At 39.3% G+C, this 19,089-nt stretch overlaps 1 protein-coding gene across 1 annotated transcript in view; it reads right to left on the bottom strand.

Annotated features, from left to right (window-relative positions):
- The window catches only part of SCN9A (sodium channel, voltage-gated, type IX, alpha subunit), a 166,177-nt gene extending 147,332 nt beyond the window's left edge, over positions 1 to 18,845 (bottom strand). The window contains exon 1 of the mRNA XM_010858941.1: positions 18,600 to 18,845. The gene's annotated coding sequence lies outside the window, so the exon portion shown is untranslated. The remainder of the gene's footprint in view (positions 1 to 18,599) is intronic.
- Between the last annotated feature and the right edge of the window lie 244 nt (positions 18,846 to 19,089).

The raw sequence follows: 19,089 nt of genomic DNA, 5'->3' as shown, positions 1-19,089 counted from the left end.
ACCCCAAAAAAGACTGACCCAGACTTGCCTGTGAGTGTCCAGGAGTCTCTGGCAGAGGCATGGGTCGGTGGTGGCCTGCTGCAGGGTCAGGGGCACTCAGTGCAGCAGTGAATGCATGGGACCTTTTGAAGGAGGTCACCATTATCTTCATTGCCTCCACCATAGTTTGGCCTGAGGTCAAACAACAGGGAGGGAACACAGGCCTGCCCATCAACAGAAAATTGCATTAAAGATTTACTGAGCATGCACTCAATATGTAATCAAATTTGGAAAACTCAGCAGTGGCCAAAGGACTAAAAAAAGCCAGTTTTCATTCCAATCCCAAAGAAAGGCAATGCCAAGCCATGTTCAAACTACTGCACAATTGCACTCATCTCACACGCTAGCAAAGTTATGCTCAAAATTCTCCAAGCCAGCCTTCAACAATACTTATAAACTGTGAACTTCCAGATGTTCAAGTTGGATTTAGAAAAGTCAGAGGAATCAGAGATAAGATTGCCAACATCAGTTGGATCATCAGAAAAACATCTACTTCTGCTTTACTGACTATGCCAAAAGCCTTTGACTGTGTGGATCACAACAAATTGTGCAAAATTCTTAAAGAGATGGGAATACCAGACCACCTGACCTGCCTCCTGAGAAATCTGTATGCAGGTCAAGAAGCAACAGTTAGAACTAGACATGGAACAACAGACTGGTTCCAAATCTGGAAAGGAGTACGTCAAGGCTGTATATTGTCACCCTGCTTACTTAACCTATATGCAGAGTATCATGCAAAATGCTGAGCGGAATGAAGCTCAAGCAGGAATCAAGATTGCCAGGAGAAATATAAGTAACCTCAGATATGCAGATGACACCACCCTTATGGCAGAAAGTGAAGAAGAACTAAAGAGTCTTGTGATGAAAGTGGAAGAGGAGAGTGAAAAAGTTGGTTTAAAATGCAACATTCAGAAATCCATGGCATCCAGTCCTATCACTTCATGGCAAACAATGGAAACAGTGACAGACTTAATTTTCTCGGGCTCCAAAATTGCTGCAGATGGTGAGTGCAGCCATGAAATTAAAAGATGCTTGCTCCTTGGAAGAAAAGCTATGATCAACCTAGACAGCATATTAAAAAGCAGAGACATTACTTGCCAACAAAGGTCTGTCTAGTCAAGGCTATGGTTTTTCCAGTGGTCATGTATGGATGTGAGAGTTGGACTCTACAGAAAACTGAGTGCCAAGGAATTGATGCTTTTGAACTGTGGTGTTGGAGAAGACTCTTGAGAGTCCCTTGGACTGCACAGAGATACAACCAGTCAATCCTGAGGGAAATTAGTCTTGAATATTCATTGGAAGGACTAATGCTGAAGCTGAAACTCCAATACTTTGGCCACCTGATGCAAAGAACTGACTCATTAGAAAAGACCCTGATGCTGGGAAAGATTGAAGGTGGGAGAAGAAAGGTGACAACAGAGGATGAAATGGTTGGATTGCATCACTGATGTGATATACGTTTCGTTTGAGTAAGCTCTGGGAGTTGGTGATGGACAGGGAAGCTTGGCATGCTGCAGTCCATGGGTCCACAAAGAGTCAGACACGACTGAATGACTGAAGTGAAGTGAGCATAGCCCTGCCCATCAGAACAAGACTCAGTTTCTCCCTCAGTTAGCCTCTCCCATCAGGAAGCTTCCATAAGCCTCTTACCCTTATCCATAACAGGGCCAACAGAATGAAAACCACAATCACAGAAAACTAATCAAAATGATCCCATGAACCACAGCCTTGTCTAACTCAATGAAACTATGAGCCATGCCGTGTAGGGCCACCCAAGACCGACGGGTCATGGAGAAGTATTCCGACAAAATGTGGTCCACTGGAGAACACAGGGCAAACCACTTCAGTATTCTTGCCTTGAGAACTCCATGAACAGTATGAAAAGGAAAAAAGATAGGAACCTGAAAGATGAACTCCCCAGGTAGGTAGGGGCCCAATATGCTACTAGAGAAGAGTGGAGAAATAACTCCAGAAAGAATGAGGAGACTGAGCCAAAGTAAAAACAACACCCAGTTGTGGATGTGACTGCTGATGGAAGTAAATTCCGATGTTGTAAAGAACAATATTGCATAGGAACCTGGAATGTTAGGTGTGTGAATCAAGGCAAATTGGAAGTGGTCAAACAGGAAGAGTGAACATCGAGATTTTAGGAATGAGTGAACTAAAATGGAATGGAATGGGTGAATTTAACTCAGATGAGCATTATATCTATGACTGTGGGCAAGAATCCCTTAGAAGAAATGGAGTAGCCCTCATAGTCAACAAAAGAGTCCAAAATGCAGTACTTGGATGCAACCTCAAAAATGACAGAATGATTGCTGTTCATTTTCAAGTCAAACTGTTCAATAATACAGTAATCCAAGTCTATGTCCTGAACAGTAATGCTGAACAAGCTGAAGTTGAACGTTTCTGTGAAGACCTACAAGACCTTTTAGAACTAACACCCAAAAAATATGTCCTTTTCATTATAGGGGACTGGAAAGAAAAAGTAGGAAGTCAAGAGATACCTGGAATAACTCCAAGACAAATTTGGCCTTGGAGTACAAAAAGAAGCAGGGCAAAGGCTAACAGACTTTTGCCAAGAGAACACACTGGTCACAGCAAATATCCTCTTCCAACAACACAAACGAAGACTCGACATATGGCCAATCACGAGATGGTCAACACTGCAATCAGACTGATTATATTCTTTGCAGCCAAAGACGGAGAAGCTCTAGTCAGCAAAAACAAGATTGGGAGCTGATTGTAGCTCAGATCATGAACTCCTTATTGCCAAAATCAGACTGAAATTGAAGAAAGTAGGCAAACCCACTAGACCATTCAGGTATGACCTAAGTCAAATCCCTTATGATTATACAGTGGAAGTGACAAATAGATTCAAGGGATTAGATCTGATAGAGTGTCTGAAGAACTATGGACGGAGGCTCGTGAACTTGTACAGGAGGCAGGGATCAAGACCATCCCCAACAAAAAGAAATGCAAAAAGGCAAAATGGTTGTCTGAGGAGGCGTTACAAATAGCTGAGAAAAGAAGAGAAACGAAAGGCAAAGGAGAAAAGGAAAAGTATACCCATTTGAATGCAGAGTTCCAAAGAATAGCAAGGAGAGATAAGAAAGCCTTCCTCAGCAATCAGTGCAAAGAAATAGAGGAAAACAACAGAATGGGAAAGACTACAGGTCTCTTCAAAAATTTGAGATACCAAGGGAACATTTCATGCAAAGATGGGCACAATAAAGTACAGAAATGGTATGGACCTAACAGAAGCAGAAGAGATTAAGAATAGGAGGCAACAATACACAGAAGAACTATACAAAAAAGATCTTCATGACCCAGATAACCATGATGGTATGATCTCTCACCTAGAACCAGACATCCTGGAATGTGAAGTCAAGTGGGCCTTAGGAAGCACCACTAAGAACAAAGCTAGTGGAGGTGATGGAATTCAAGTTGAGCTATTCCAAATTCAAAAAAAGATATTGTTAAAGTGCTGCACTCAATATGCCAGCATATTTGGAAAACTCAGCAGTGACCACAGGACTGGAAAAGGTCAGTTTTCATTCCAATGCCAAAGAATGTTCAAACTACTATACAATTGCATTCATTTCACATGTTAGCAAGGTAATGCTGAAAATTCTCCAATCCAGCCTTCAACAGTGCATGAACCATGAACTTCCAGATGTTCAAGCTAGGTTTAGAAAAGGCATAGGAACCAGAGATCAAATTGCCAATATCTGCTGGATCATCAAAAAGCAAGAGAGTTCCAGAAAAACATCTATTTCTGCTTTATTGACTATGCCAAAGCCTTTGACTGTGTGGATCACAAGAAACTGTGGAAAATCTTCAAAGAGATGGAAATACTAGACCATCTGACGTGCCTCCTGAGAAATCTGTATGCAGGTCAAGAAGCAACAGTTAGAACTGGATATGGAACAACAGACTGGTTCCAAATTGGAAAATTTCAAGGCTGTATATGGTCACCCTGCTTATTTAACTTATATGCAGAGTACATCATGTGAAATGCTGGGCTGGATGAAGCTCAAGCAGGAATCAAGATTACTGGGAGAAATATCAGTAACCTCACATATACAGATGACACCACCCTTATGACAGAAAGTGAAGAAGAACTAAAGAGTCTCTTGATGAATGTGAAAGAGGAGAGTGAAAAAGTTGGCTTGAAACTCAACACTCAGAAGACTAAGATCCTGGCCTCCAGTCCCATCACTTGATGGCAAACAGATGGGGAAACAATGGAAACAGTGATAGACTTAATTTTCTTGGGCTCCAAAATCACTGCAGATGGTGACTGCAGCCATGAAATTAAAGATGCTTGCTCCTTAGAAGAAAAGCTATGACCAACCTAGACAGCATATTAAAAAGCAAACGCATTACTTTGGCAACAAAGTTATGGTTTTTCCAGTAGTCAGGCATGGATGTAAGAGTTGGACTCTACATAAAACTGAGTGCCAAGGAATTGATGCTTTTGAACTGTGAACTGTGGTGTTGGAGAAGACTCTTCAGAGTCCCTTGAATTGCCAGGAGATACAATCAATCCATCCTAAAGGAAATCAGTCCTGAATGTTCATTGCAAGGACTGATGCTGAAGCTGAAACTCCAATACTTTGGCCACCTGATGTGAAGAACTGATTCATTGGAAAAGACTCTGATGCTGGGAAAGACTGAGGGCAGGAGAAGGGAATAACAGAGGATGAAATGGTTGGATGGCATCACTGACTCAATGGACATGAATTTGAGTAGGCTCTGGGATTTGGTGGTGGACAGGGAAGCACGGCATGCTGCAGTCCATAGGGTCCCAAAGAGTTGGACATGACTGAGCAGCTGAACTGAACTGAACTGATATCTACAATGAGAATAGAAAGAGTTCTTGAATCTATTAATTAGTTAGAAAGGAATCATAATTCTTAAACTACAAAATGATTTTAATAATATTTGTCTAAAGGATGAAAGAACCCAATTAGAGACTAGGAGAATGTGAATATGTAATATTCTTTCTGTACCAGGCATCCCTCTATATCACTACTATACTTTTTCAATAATTTAAGCATTTTAATCTTGCCATACAAGAAAAAATGCAATGGACGTTATTGAAAGGAAAATGTTCAGAGTAAGGAATACTGCACTAAAGAACAAACCACTGGGAATGATGGGTAAAGGGAAGTGGGAGACTCTAAAACTCTGTAACATCTACAGGAATGGAAAAAAAAATCAACAATGGATCACAGACCTAAACATAAGAGCTAATATTATAAAAATAAGAAAACACGGTAAATCTTTAAGACATTGGATTTGGCAATGATTTCTTGTATGTAGTACCTAAAGTACAGGTAGCAGAAGAAAAAGATAAATTTGATTTCATAAAAATTAAAACTTGTGTGTCAGGAGACATTATTGGAGAGTAAAATGACAACCCGGGAACAGACAAAACACTTGCAAATCATGTGTTTGATAAGGGAGCAATATCCACAACATATAAATAACTCTTAAACTCAACAACAAAAACAAACAGCTCTAAAAATGACCAAAGGACTTGAATAGACATTTCTTCAAAGAAAATGTACAAATGGTCAATATACATATGAAAAAACCAATTTCACTAATCATTAGGAAATGCAAATCAAAACCATTGGGAAACCCAACCTCACACCCAGTAAAATGACCATTATTTAAAAAGAGAGAAAGTAAATGTTAATGAGAATGTAGAGAAATTGGAACCATTGTACATTGCTGGTGGCAATATAAAATAGTGCAGCCATGGTGGAAAGGGGTATGGCAGTTCTTAAAAAATTAATTATAGAATTATCCTATGATCCAGCAGAGTTGGACACGACTGAAGTGACTCAGCAGCAGCAGCAATTCCACTTCTTTTATACATCCAAAAGAATTAAAAGCAGGAACTCAATGAGCTATTTGTACAACAATGTTCATCAGAGCATTATGTATAATAGCCAAAACACAGATGCAACCTAAACATCCATCAGTGGAGGAATGGATAAAGTGTGGTATATACATACAAGGGGCTACTGTGCTGTGCTTAGTAGCTCGGTCATGTCCAACTCTTTGCAACCCCATGGACTGTATCGTGCCAGTCTCCTCTGACCATGGGGATTCTCCAGGCAATGAACTACTACGTAGCCTTAAAAAGAAAGGAATTCTGATACATGTTGTAACATTAATGAGCCTTAAGAATATTATGTAAAGTGAAATAAGCCAGACAAAAAAAGGCAAATGTCATATATCTCCACTTACATAAGGTATCTAGAATAGGCAAATTCATAAAGAAAGACAGTAGAATGGTCGTTACCAGGGTCTGGGGGGAGCAGAAAGCATGAGGAATTATTGTTTAATGGGTACAGAATTTCAGTATGGAACAATGAAAAAGTTCTGGAAATGGATGGTGGTGATGGTTGCAAACAATGTGAATGTACTTAATGCTCCTGAATTAAACACTTAACAATGGTTAAAATGGTAAATTTTATGCTATGTATATTTTACCACAAAAATTTTTTTATTTTTTAATTCGCAAAAATTTGCTGACAACTGTAAAGAAGAGAGTCAGGAGATACCAAAGGCACAGCAGTTAGCATTGGGTCTAAGTTGATGGGATTCAGATGTGCTTCCCTGCTGTCTATTTTGCCAGGCAGGACTCCTTTATAAACTTGATCTTAGCAAAAAGGCCAAGAAGTTATAGGACTCAATTACATATATGCAATATCATTATTTCATGAGAAATAATTTGCATGATATAAAAAGTAATCAAAATATACAAACTCTTACTGTACTTTCACCATATATTAATTTCCAGAATTTAAATATTTAGATACTCTCAACTGTAAACTCTATATTACCTCTTCTTTCTTCAAATGGCTACCAAGAATCTAATCTATTGCAGTTGGTAAAATAATATGACCTTTTCATATAAATCATCAAAAAAATGACTAAAAGATAAATTCGTAAGGAAATTAAGAGTTTCTCAATCATTAATTTGGGTTGTGTGGTACTCACGTTAAGAATGGGATCCAGTTTTTAAAACATGCACACTTCACCCCTCCCAAAGTTTGTCCCTTGCTATGACGTTGGTCCCACTGTAATGTTGGTTTATCACACAGGCCTCCAGGCAGACTTAGTAATCTTTTCCAAATTAAGAAAAGGCCTTCTTCTACCACTTTCAACTCTGCTCTCTGTACTTCAGTCACACTGATTTCCTTGCTGTTCAGTAAACACATCAGATAAACCTTAGGGCTATGGAGATCACTGCTTCTTGTGACTGGAATAAATTTCCTGTCACTTAGCTGGCTTCCACACTTCCTTATCTCTTTCAGGTCTCTGCTCAAATAGCACCCACCCCTAAAAGACGAAAGCCACTCTTAATAAACAATGCCTACTTTCCTATATGGGTTCTGTCCTGCTTTTTTTATTTTCTTCTCACAGTATACAGTGTAAGGTCAGGAAGTGATAACCATTTGTTTACTTATTCATTATCAGTCTCAAAACTAGCAGGAAACTGCCATGTTTTGTTCAATGCTGCGTGTACAGTGTCTACGGTAGTACCCTGAATACCTACTCAACAGATAGTTGCTGAAGCGAATGAACAAAGGAAGAGGGAAGGAAAGAAGGAAATACCATTAAATTTAAGAAAATGTACAAATGCTGAGAATAGTGAGGCTGAGAGTTCCAGGAATGGACCTGGGGCAACTCTGCATCCCTTTACCACTGCCCTTGGGACCTCTGCCAGGTCTTCCCTCCCCACAAACCTCAAGGGCACTGATACCACCCTGGATACGAACGCCTAACCTACACATTCTGGAGGCCAGCCAGATAGGGCTGAATGATTGATCATCACCTCCACACAAGTCAGTTGAAAATTTTACTTTGAACTTTTTATTTTGACTATCTGGTTACTGATTCATCTCTTATGTGAATCCTTCAACAGAAATCCTTCACTTTTAGAAAAGGATTTGGGCTTCAGCCTTTTTAAAGCATCTACTTGCATACATGTCAAAATATTTCAGCTCTTCAAGGCAAAGAAGGCTAAATATTGTCATCTACAATTGATGAACCCATACTGGAGCAGAAAATAAGAAAAAAAGCAGGAATGCTGTCCCTTCCCTAAGTAAGAAATAAAAAATGTGAATTTACCTTGTGATGGTAAAAAGCTACATGAGAGAAGTATAAATTATTAAATTCTTAACTTCCTCCTATATTCTTAGAAATTGTTCCATTTCAATGAAAAAGCTATTTTTAATTAAAGTCAAGGACATGGTTGTGTAATAAGTATTGATGAAATCTGTTTTTATTGATGAGATATGTATTAAGAATGACTGTGTATATGGCACCATGCAGAAATGCCAATATGAACAAGTTATGGTCTCTGCTATTAAAACTTTAACAGTCTAGTGGATAAGCTGACAAGGCACAATCACTAGAACAGACTGAGATATATCATAGAACTTAGGGGTCCATTTTCTCGTTTTTTTTTTATATACCACCCAAAGGACAGTATCTAAGTAGATAACAGATACTAAAAGAAAATCATCTGTCTTAGAAAATTATGTGTCACATAAAATAAATTATTTTTCCCCAAATGTTTTAAAACCCTTATTTAACCCTGAATTACTGATGTGTTCTTGCCTGGAGAATCCCAGGGATGGTGGAGCCTGATGGACTGCCATCTATGGGGTCGCACAGAGTCAGACATGACTGAAGCGACTTAGCAGCAGCAGCAGCAGCAACACTGATGTTAAAGAATCACTGTAATTGACATAAATAATTGATTGTGTGACAATAAATACTAAGCTTTAGAACATAAAAACACTTTAGATGAATACTGTCTTCTTCTTTTCTTACCCTGCACAAGATCACTTGGCAATCTCTCCTTCTCCACCCTCTAACACCCAGGATCTCATAGATATACTCCACTCCCTGTTTCTACTCCATTTCATAGCTCATAGCTGACTAAATCTGCCCCAGACATTTCACACACATACCCTTTTCAATGACACTATCATCCTTCTTTCAACTTTTGCCCACCTTGGGAAAGTCTCCTTTCCTTGAGTATGAGTACGAGAAACTCATAATATGCAAAATATTCTAATTCTGGCCAAGTCAAGTCAGAATCGGAGAAGGCAATGGCACCCCACTCCAGTACTCTTGCCTGGAAAATTCTATGGACGGAGGAGCCTGATGGGCTGCAGTCCATGGGGTCGCTAAGAGTCGGACACGACTGAGCGACTTTACTTTCACTTTTCACTTTCATGCATTGGAGAAGGAAATGGCAACCCACTCCAGTGTTCTTGCCTGGAGAATCCCAGGGACGGGGGAGCCTGGTGGGCTGCCGTCTATGGGGTCGCACAGAGTCGGACACGACTGATGTGACTTAGCAGCAGCAAGTCAGAATAATATAGTGATACCCCTAGATCAAGAAAGCAAAGCTACTCAATGTCTAAAACAACCTCAGAAACACTTCAAATGTATAGATGCATTTCATAATAATATAATGTCTTCAAACTCCTACCTACTTCTCAATTTCAGTTTAATACAAATGCACTCCCCAAGATCAATATTCAAGATGAACATTTAAATAAGCTTCAACCTTTCTTCTTCTTATTCTCTAATATTATAATTACACTGTTTGGTATGTTTAATTGCAAATGTAGATTATTTTAGCTCCCTTATAAAAAAGCGTTTGTAGAATACACAGTAATCAGGTATATCTCTGTGGGATATTTGTAAGCTTAATCTTGGGATAAATAAGATTTTGCTTTCATTAAAAGGAATATATATGTTACTCAAGTTTCATAATCATAGTGAGTCTCTGGGAAGGTTAGCTAACTTCTGAGCCTTAGTGTTTTCTCACCTCAGAGGGTGATCGTGGGGATTTAAAAAGAGCATTAGCAAATCCCTTAATGTACTGCTCAGTGTAAAAGGATACCCTCACACATAAAGCTGTTAAATTAATGTTATTATCAGTAATATTGCTGTTGTTCAGCCACTAAGTCCTGTCCAATTCTTTGCAGCCCTATGAACTGCAGCACACCAGGCTTCCCTGTCCTTCACTATCTCCCGGAGTTTGCTGAAATCATGTCTATTGAGTCAGTGATGTTATCTAATCATCTCATTCTCTGCCATCCCCATCTCCTCTTGCCCTCAATCTTTCCCAGCATCGGGGTCTTTTCCAGTGAGTTGGCTCTTTCCATTAGGTGGCCAAAGTATTGGAGCTTCAGCTTCAGCATCAGTCTTTCCAATGAATATGCAGGGTGGATTTTCTTTCAGACTGACTGATCTCCTCGTTGTCCAAGGGACTCTCAAGAGTCTTCAGCACCACAGTTTGAAAGCATCAGTTCTTCGGCGCTCAGCCTTCTTTATGGTCCAACTCTCACATCTGTACATGACTACTGTAAAAACCATCACTTTGACTATACTGACTTTTGTCTGCAAAGTGATTTCTCTACTTTTTAATATGCTGTCTAGGTTTGTCTTAGCTTTTCTTCCAAGGGGCAATCAGTAATTTTAACAAGATGTAAATTGTGCGCTCTATATTTTCCCTTATGGTAATGTATCCATTATATGCTTATTTTATGTCTTCATGATACTGCTCTAACCCACCTCTTATTATTCTATGTATCTGAGCAAAATTTATGATTGCCTAAAGAAAATAACTAAAAAACTAATTATCGTTCTTAATTTGATGATTTGCTTTACAAGATGTGGATTTTTGTTCATGTATCACTAGCGGAATAAAGTAAGAGAATGGATGTAACTGGCAAGTATTTCCCTCAAGTTCACACATTTTATTCACTGATTTATAAATGCAAAGTTATACTCCTGATGATTGAATTAGTAGAGTAAGTCTGAATTCATACATAAGTGAGAAATTTCATGTATGCTTTTTTTTAAATTCCTATCAAAGTAGATAGTATTTGTTGTAAGGTCACTAATAGGACATCTGACAGGTCACCTCCACAGACCTGCTCTCTATTAATGCAGAATTCTGATGGATCAGGTTGAAAGTCATAAATAAAGTGTAACTGGATGGTTAAATTCTTGATCTTTGAATGCCTCTCTCATGTATTCCTACTGAGAAGTTCTTACATACTTCATATAAACTATGTGAAATAGCTTATAGCTGAAAACTTTACTGGCAAGTGTTATAAATGCAGTGGTCCTGTGTTTGAGATGTATAACTATACTATCATGAAAAAGTCAGGATAAAGTGTATTGTTAGTATTCACTGAAACAGGATTAAACTTTAGATGTTGCACCATTTGTATTCAAAATATAATGGGTAAATTTTGACTATAATATACTGTTACCAAATGTCTAGCCAACATTACTGAACACCTCCCTAAAATGTGAGACACTAAAATGCCTGTTGATAATATATATAGTTTAACCTAATTTGTACAGCCACCCTGAGAAATAGACACTACCAATTTTATAACAAATTTGATCTGAGAAGCGAAAACATTTGACTAGGGCTTACCTGGTGGCTCAGACAGTGAAGAATCTGCCTGCAATGCTGGAGACCTGGGTTTGATCCCTGGGTCAAGAAGATCCCCAGGAGAAGGGAATGGCTACCCACTCCAGTATTCTTGACAGGAGAATCCCATGGACAGAGGAGCTTGGTGGGCTATAGTCCATGGGGTTGCAAAGAGTTGGACATGACTGAGAGACTAACACTTTCACTTTTCAGCATTTGACTAAGATCATATGTTCCGCAAAGGAAATATCTAGAAAACAATCCTTTCACTACACTAATGTAAATACAAATTTATTCCTCTGTGTTTTCAACACATTACAGAGTATTTTACAAAGATTCTGAATTACAGGAGAGACAATATGAATTTTCAAAAGAAATTCTTTGCATAGCCATTATTCCACAAGCATTCATTCCTGAAAGTCTGTCAGATGATCTCACAGGATTGTAAGAAGCTGAATATTCATTGGAAGGACTGATGCTGAAGCTGAAACTCCAATACTTTGGCCACCTGATGTGAAGAACTGACTCACTGGAAAAGACCCTGATGCTGGGAAAGACTGAAGGCAGGAGGAGAAGGGGACTATAGAGGATGAGATGGTTGGATGGCATCACCGACTCAATGGACATGAATTTGAGTAAACTCCGGGAGTTGGTGATGGACAAGGAGGCCTGGCATGCTGCAGTCCATGGGATCGAAAAGAGTAGGACATGACTGAGTGACTGAACTGAACTGAAATTTTCCAGTTGACCCCTGATGATGACATTTCTTTTCTCCCTACTTGAATTACCCTAATTTTTCCAGGATAACAAGAATATATGTATTACATTGGAGGAGGGAGGTCATTTTAACTTTGTAAAATTTGTTCCATGAAAGGATTACCTATAAATATTGGGCCCATAAAATTTACCTATAAGCAATATTAACTCTATACCATCACCCAGAGAAAGCAAAATCATAATTTACCAATAAAATATTTTACTTATTCCATTTAAAACATATGTATAGTTAGCAAATTATCCTTACTCAAAGAACATTCTTATGGACTCTATGGGAGAGGGAGAGGGTGGGAAGATTTGGGAGAATGGCATTGAAACATGTAAAATATCATGTATGAAATGAGATGCCAGTCCAGGTTCAATGCACGATACTGGATGCTTGGGGCTAGTGCACTGGGGCGACCCAGAGGGATGGTATGGGGAGGGAGGAGGGAGGAGGGTTCAGGATGGGGAACACATGTATACCTGTGGTGGATTCATTTTGATATTTGGCAAAACTAATACAATTATGTAAAGTTTAAAAATAAAATAAAATTTAAAAAAAAATTTTTTTTAATTAAAAAAAAAAAAAAAGCCCTAAAGGAAGCAGTTCCATTGGACTTGAAAGAATGAACATTCAGTGGAATTTAAGTCATACATAAGGAGATATTTTATTATCAAACAACATTTCTCTGATTTTCCCACGTTATATTTTTATGTATCAATATGAATATGTACTATTTACTTCTACTGTTGCTACTGCTAAGTCGCTTCAATTGTGTCCAACTCTGTGCGACCCCATAGACGGCAGCCCACCAGGCTTCCCTGTCCCTGGGATTCTCCAGGCAAGAACACTGGAGTGGGTTGCCATTTCCTTCTCCAATGCATGAAAGTGAAAAGTGAAAGTGAAGTCGCTCAGTCATATCCGACTTTTAGTGACCCCATGGACTGCAACCTGCCAGGCTCCTCCATCCATGGGATTCTCCAGGCAAGAGTACTGGAGTGGGGTGCCATTGCCTTCTCCGATTTACTTCTATTTGCTTCTTTTTTGAACTTGTAAATCACAGGCCCTGAAGAAGTTAACATTTTTAATTACATTGAATGACTGATACAGTTGGCAGACACTACATATCGTGAAATTGCCCCAATTTAAAAAAAAAAAAATCAGGTGACACAAGAAGTTTGGTTTGGCATATAACACAAAGAAGATTTCATTAACCACCTGTATAGAAATGTCTTTGTATTTTAATACATCTATCTAATCTTATTAATTCTTCTTTAGAGGCTCAATTTTCCAATTATTTGTATAAATACTTTGACCGAGCAGTGGAGCGAAATTTGTATTACTGTTTAGAAGATGAGATGTAAGAGAGAAAGGGAAAGAAAAAGACATTCATTTCAGGGGAGGGATGGTAAGTTAATGATAATGTAAATGTACTCACTCTCTTTAAGAGTGAACAATTTCTAAGTGAACAATCGTAGGTGCAATTAAAATTTTATCAGATGTTGATAAATGATTCAGACAGCTTTGTAAAAAATCCAAAGAGACATTTTAAAGAAAGTTGTGATCAATAATGGCAGTCTCTCAAACACCTGACACAACAAAAGGAAATTATAAAACGAATAGCCATGAAATTACAATTAAAGTAATGGTATAATTTAACAGTAATATATGGCTTTTAGCTCCAGGTTATATTATTCTAAAAATCCAAAGCTATTTCCTATATTAAAAAGCCACAACGACAAAATGTCTTTTCACTTAAAACACAGTTATTTTAAAGAGAAATGAAAAGAGAATGACTTTCTCAGTGAGACTAAAAAGTTAGAGAATAATTCAGTTCTCCATATAATATTTACTCAAATTTGTTGTGGCAGATGATATTTATTGGCACTCCTTGAGACATTCCCTCCTCCTTCCCCTCTTTCATGGTCTGGCATTTTCCCTCACCACTCAAGGGTTTCATTCCTCCAAACTTCATTCTACTTTTAGGTGCCCAAGGCTTATGTTTTCCCTGTTGCCTAAAGCCACTGGCTGCTAGCTACACAGAGAAGGAAAAGCAAATTAAACCTTTGATGAAGAAATTTCATTCTGCAGGATGGCAAGGCATCAACTGTTCTCTCATATTCCACAAAAGTAATCTACCCACCTTTTTTGAATGTGCTCTTATAAATTCTCATAAGCAAATCATTTTCATACAATCTTAGGATATCCATTTCATTATGACCTTGCCATACTAAATAGTAACCTAATCCTACACAGTTCCAAAGAAGGAAGCCTAATAACTATATGTGGGAATGAATTAGTTAATGGAGGATATGTAAAATGGTAGCCTAACTTCAATGAGTACACAGATGCACTCCAATACATTACAACAACCCCACTGTACCACTATAAGGGCAAATTTAACAAAATCCCTAGTGACAATTCATGAAGTAGTGCAGTCCTTCAAGAAGAAACACGACTGCCCAATTCTTTACCAAAAACAAACAAACAAATGTTTGGTCACTTGCAAGACAAAAAATATCACTAATCAAAGCCAAGTGCTTAATTGAAAGCTACATTTTCAACCAAATGTTACTATAAAAACTTATTTTTCATTTAATATCATTAAGTATAGGCTCAAAAAAAGAGGGGGCTTATTGCCACACAAAGTGTGGGCATACACAAGCGTGTGTGTGTGTGTGTGTGTGCATAAACTGCAGTATAAATACGATGCTATCATTAACCAACAAGCATTTTTGAAGCCCTGTCTCCTATCCCCAAAATAGTGATGGATCTTCCTGGGTTAGCCCACAGTGTCTCTCTGAGTTTTCCTACTGAATATTTTGGATTTGTGAGATAATTTGCCCCTTGAGTCTGGAGTAAACACAAATTTGGATCATGTGGGCACCAATCCATGACCTCCACTTCATTTGATTATACTTCCATCCACTGAGCCCAATGTTCTCATTTATTATGAAACAAGATTTTAAATTTAGTGATTACAAAGCGACCCTCAAATCCTGGTGAAAGATGTAGGTTTAAACCTAATAAGGTCATCATTGTATATTATGAGTCACTTGCACTAAAGTCATAAAGTCATTGGATTATGCACTCCAATGTTTCTTTAAAATACATTTTAATCCAGTTGTGGTTACTGCCTTTTTAGAGTGTGTTATAATCTACTTCCCTTTGAATACCTTAAAGCCTATACTGCTGAGAGATCTCAAGATATTTAAATTTTACCTCTTCAGAATCATAGTTCTGCATTGTAAACTTACCAGATGCTCAACAAAGAAAGAATTGGAATCCTCAAATGCTTAAGTTTACAGGGTTAGTGCACTCTATGGTGAAATAAGTCTTATCTTTGTTCATAAATATCTAGGAACCCCCTACTTCCCCACTGCAGGTACGACTCTGGAAGCAGGGTCAGCAAGAAAGACATGGTGTCTGTTTGTTTGGAGCATCCAGTACACAAAACCACAAAATATACAGATCTACAAAATACCTGCATGCTGTAATAATCATTATGGGGGAAACAGACAAGGTACCAAGACAGAAACAAATGTGTAACAGTCTACTTTTGACAAGGAGATCAAGAATGATCTCTGTGAAGGAGAGACCTTTGAGCTGAGGTTTTAAGTCTGCAAACAAGAGAGGCATTTAAATAGAGGAAGGAACAGTCCAGGCACTGGGAACATTTGAAAAGGCCTTAGGGAGTGAAACTGCTTCTTGTGTTTCAGGTACTAAAAGACCAGGGTGGCTGGAGCATATAAATGAGTGGGCGATGCACTCAGAGAGGCTGTAGCGGAGGGCCAGATTAGACAGTGAGCTGGATGCTAACAGAAGGAATGTGTTGATAATCCGTTTTTGTGTTTCTGCACTTATTCCTTTTTTCTATGTAGTTATGACCCACTGAATGTTCTTAAGGGGAGACACAATGGTGTTGCTTTCTTGGAGAGGTAATTACAAGGGAGCAAACTATGGAAGTAGAGAGGCTGCATCAAGGCTGCAGCATGAATCCATTAAAATTATAATGATGCCACGAATCTGGTGGCAAGGTAGATGAAGAAAACAGGGTGGAAGAGGTACAGCAGAGAAGTATAATTGAATAGAGATGCATTTGGGAGACAGGATTGAGAGATTGAAATATGGACTGGTTAGGGATGAAATGCTATGAGGAGGGAGAGAAGGCAGTAAATACTTGGTGAAAGGTGGAACCATTAATTCAGATGACAAAGACTGGGGAAAAGGATCTGAGAGAGTTTTAGGGAAAATCATAAATTGTTACCATTATGACATTCAGAATGACTCATTCATAGCTCTAAACTTTAAGTTCCTTTACAAGGTTAGAAAAAATAGCATATAATTCTTCCCAGTACTTCACACTCTTTCGCATATCTAATAGGCATAGATATTAGATAAATATTTTTATTATTCACGAAACACACAAGATTCTATTTTTTTCCTTGCCACAGAGAAAGTTGGTCCGTCACATTAAATAGGGTGAATAGGATCCCACAGATTCCACCTCTGAATTTCTTACTTTTTCTTTGCTGCCAAAAGTCTCCTCAGCAACAGGTAGCAAAAACACAGAAGCACTGCCACAGGAGGGCTCCCATGATTAGCTCCTGGTCCTAGGAGACACAGAGGCAGGAGGATGCTCTTGGCAGAGAGACAAACCTGACTCATCTTTCTTCCATAGAAGCATCAGGTGCCCTGGAAGCCCTAACCTGTACCACAGGAATCATGGCACACCATACCCCTGGCTTCTATAAGAATATGTCACCATGTCCCTCCATTTCACAATGGTTCACCTTCAAAAGGGGACCTCTAAATAGACAGGTACTTAAAACATCTACAAAATACAAAACTTATCTTAAGCTATTGTCAGTTGCTTAATACAGGGCACATCCTTCATTATATCATATGCCATATTTTGTCGAGCATTTTATTGTGAATAAGCTGTTCTAGCAATCATGATTATCCCATATATAGAGCTCAAATAAGACAAGCTTTCAAATAATTAACAACATTTGTTAAAATGTTAAACAAAGATTAAATAAATAAATAAAGATTAACAACTTAGTTTCTTAAAAAAGTGAATTCTAGTTTATATTTTTTAAATGATGGAAAATAATTTGAAGACTTCAATAAAATGGGCTATTGAATAATTGGACTTGGTTTGCAGATTATATAGAGATAAGTCTTATTGATATTAAAGCAAAAATCATGAACATATATTTTAAATCACCAAGAGAAAGAAAGAAAGGACAGTACCTTTCTCCTGCCCATGTAGAATCAGGAGAAATAGACAAGAACATTAATTGTGTCTCTGAAAAAACTTGAACCTTTTAACACTGACTTCACAACAACAGATGAAAATCCATCATCCTTTTAAAAGCCTATGTTGATCTGGTATTTATCTTATTGAAGTGAGCTGTTTAAAACTTTCCCTTAAGCTTCTCTCACATAAAAATTGCTCTTACCTTCAGAGCAGATATAAATTACTTCGAACGCTGCTACTGTAATAATTAAAAAAAACACTAAAATAAATTATTTCAAACGCTACTGATATAAACACTACAATAATGAGAAATCTTTGCTATAATCACCAAAGTTGGCACTGAAGTTTCTAGTTTGTTAATCTCGTTTTAAGCTTTTGTATTTAAAAGAAGTAACGAAAACAACTATTTTCTTCTAAAAACTAAACGATAGTTTCAGCTGAAGTCGATAAAAAGTTAAATGATTCTGAAATCCATCTGAATTTCACTAACAAAATGCACATTCGTTTGAAAAGAAAATAAACTGGGCCGAGAAATAAGGCTAAGCCTCCCGTCAATCATCTCTGTTTGTGTGCTCAGAAGGGGTGCGGCGCATCCTTGCCACCCTACAGGTAGTGTCAGCTCTGCGGGTTCTGCACGCTCACCTTTGCAAATGGGATACAGAACACATGTTTTTTGCTCCTAAAGAATACGACCTAACCCTGAAACCGAAACCCATCCGACGACTCAGCTACCGTAGACAGAAAAGAAATAACAGTAGCCATTCGGTACAGCCACATTTTCAGGATCTGGCAGCAAACCCACACCGTCAAAACTGGCAAAACACCGACCTTGCAAGGGAAACAGCTGCCTTTCCAGCTCCCCTTTGTCCAGTCGCTGGCACTTCCTCGCCTAACTTCTCCCCGCTCTACTTCCAGGTGGCCAAAACCCGAGAGACGCGAAAACGGACACAGGTGGGTGTGGCGGTTGAGCAGAGCACTGGCGAGAGACTGACTGGCGGCCTCCGTCCCCGCCACACCAGAGGAGCAAGAGAAAAGGCACTTACTTGCCACCGTGTTCGCCGATCATGCCCACCCAGTGTGCCCGCAGAGTCTGGCCCCGGGGAGGGCGTGGGCTTCAGGGACCCTTCCACTCCTCCGGCGTCCTGTCCACTGCTGCCGCTGCCTCTTTCTCTGAGCTCCTGTTGCTCGGCCGGCGCCTGCCACTACCCGCCGCTGGCACCCAAGCTAGCCCAACCCCAATTCCGGAGCCCGCGGAATTGGAAACCAGACACTCGCCTGGTGAACGCGGGCAGGGCCAGCCGGGCCACTGCGCCCCTCCTTCCCCGGCGCGCCCAGAAAGGCGGCGGCCCCGCCCCGGCTCTCCGGCCCCTCCTCGCTCCTCGCCCTTGCCCCACCCTAGCTCCGCGCAGCCCTCCACTCCTGCTGGGGGCGCTGGGCGGGGACCTAGCCCCGACCTCCGGGTTGGAGATGCCACAGGCTCTCCATTGTGCTCCAGAAGAGAGCAGAGGAGGGGATCGCACGACTGCGCACCCT

This window comes from Bison bison, unplaced genomic scaffold, assembly GCF_000754665.1.
Source record: "Bison bison bison isolate TAMUID 2011002044 unplaced genomic scaffold, Bison_UMD1.0 scf7180017864452, whole genome shotgun sequence".
Lineage (NCBI taxonomy): Eukaryota > Metazoa > Chordata > Mammalia > Artiodactyla > Bovidae > Bison > Bison bison.
Note: the sequence above shows the minus strand (reverse complement) of the source record. Positions and strands in the feature narration are given on the sequence as shown.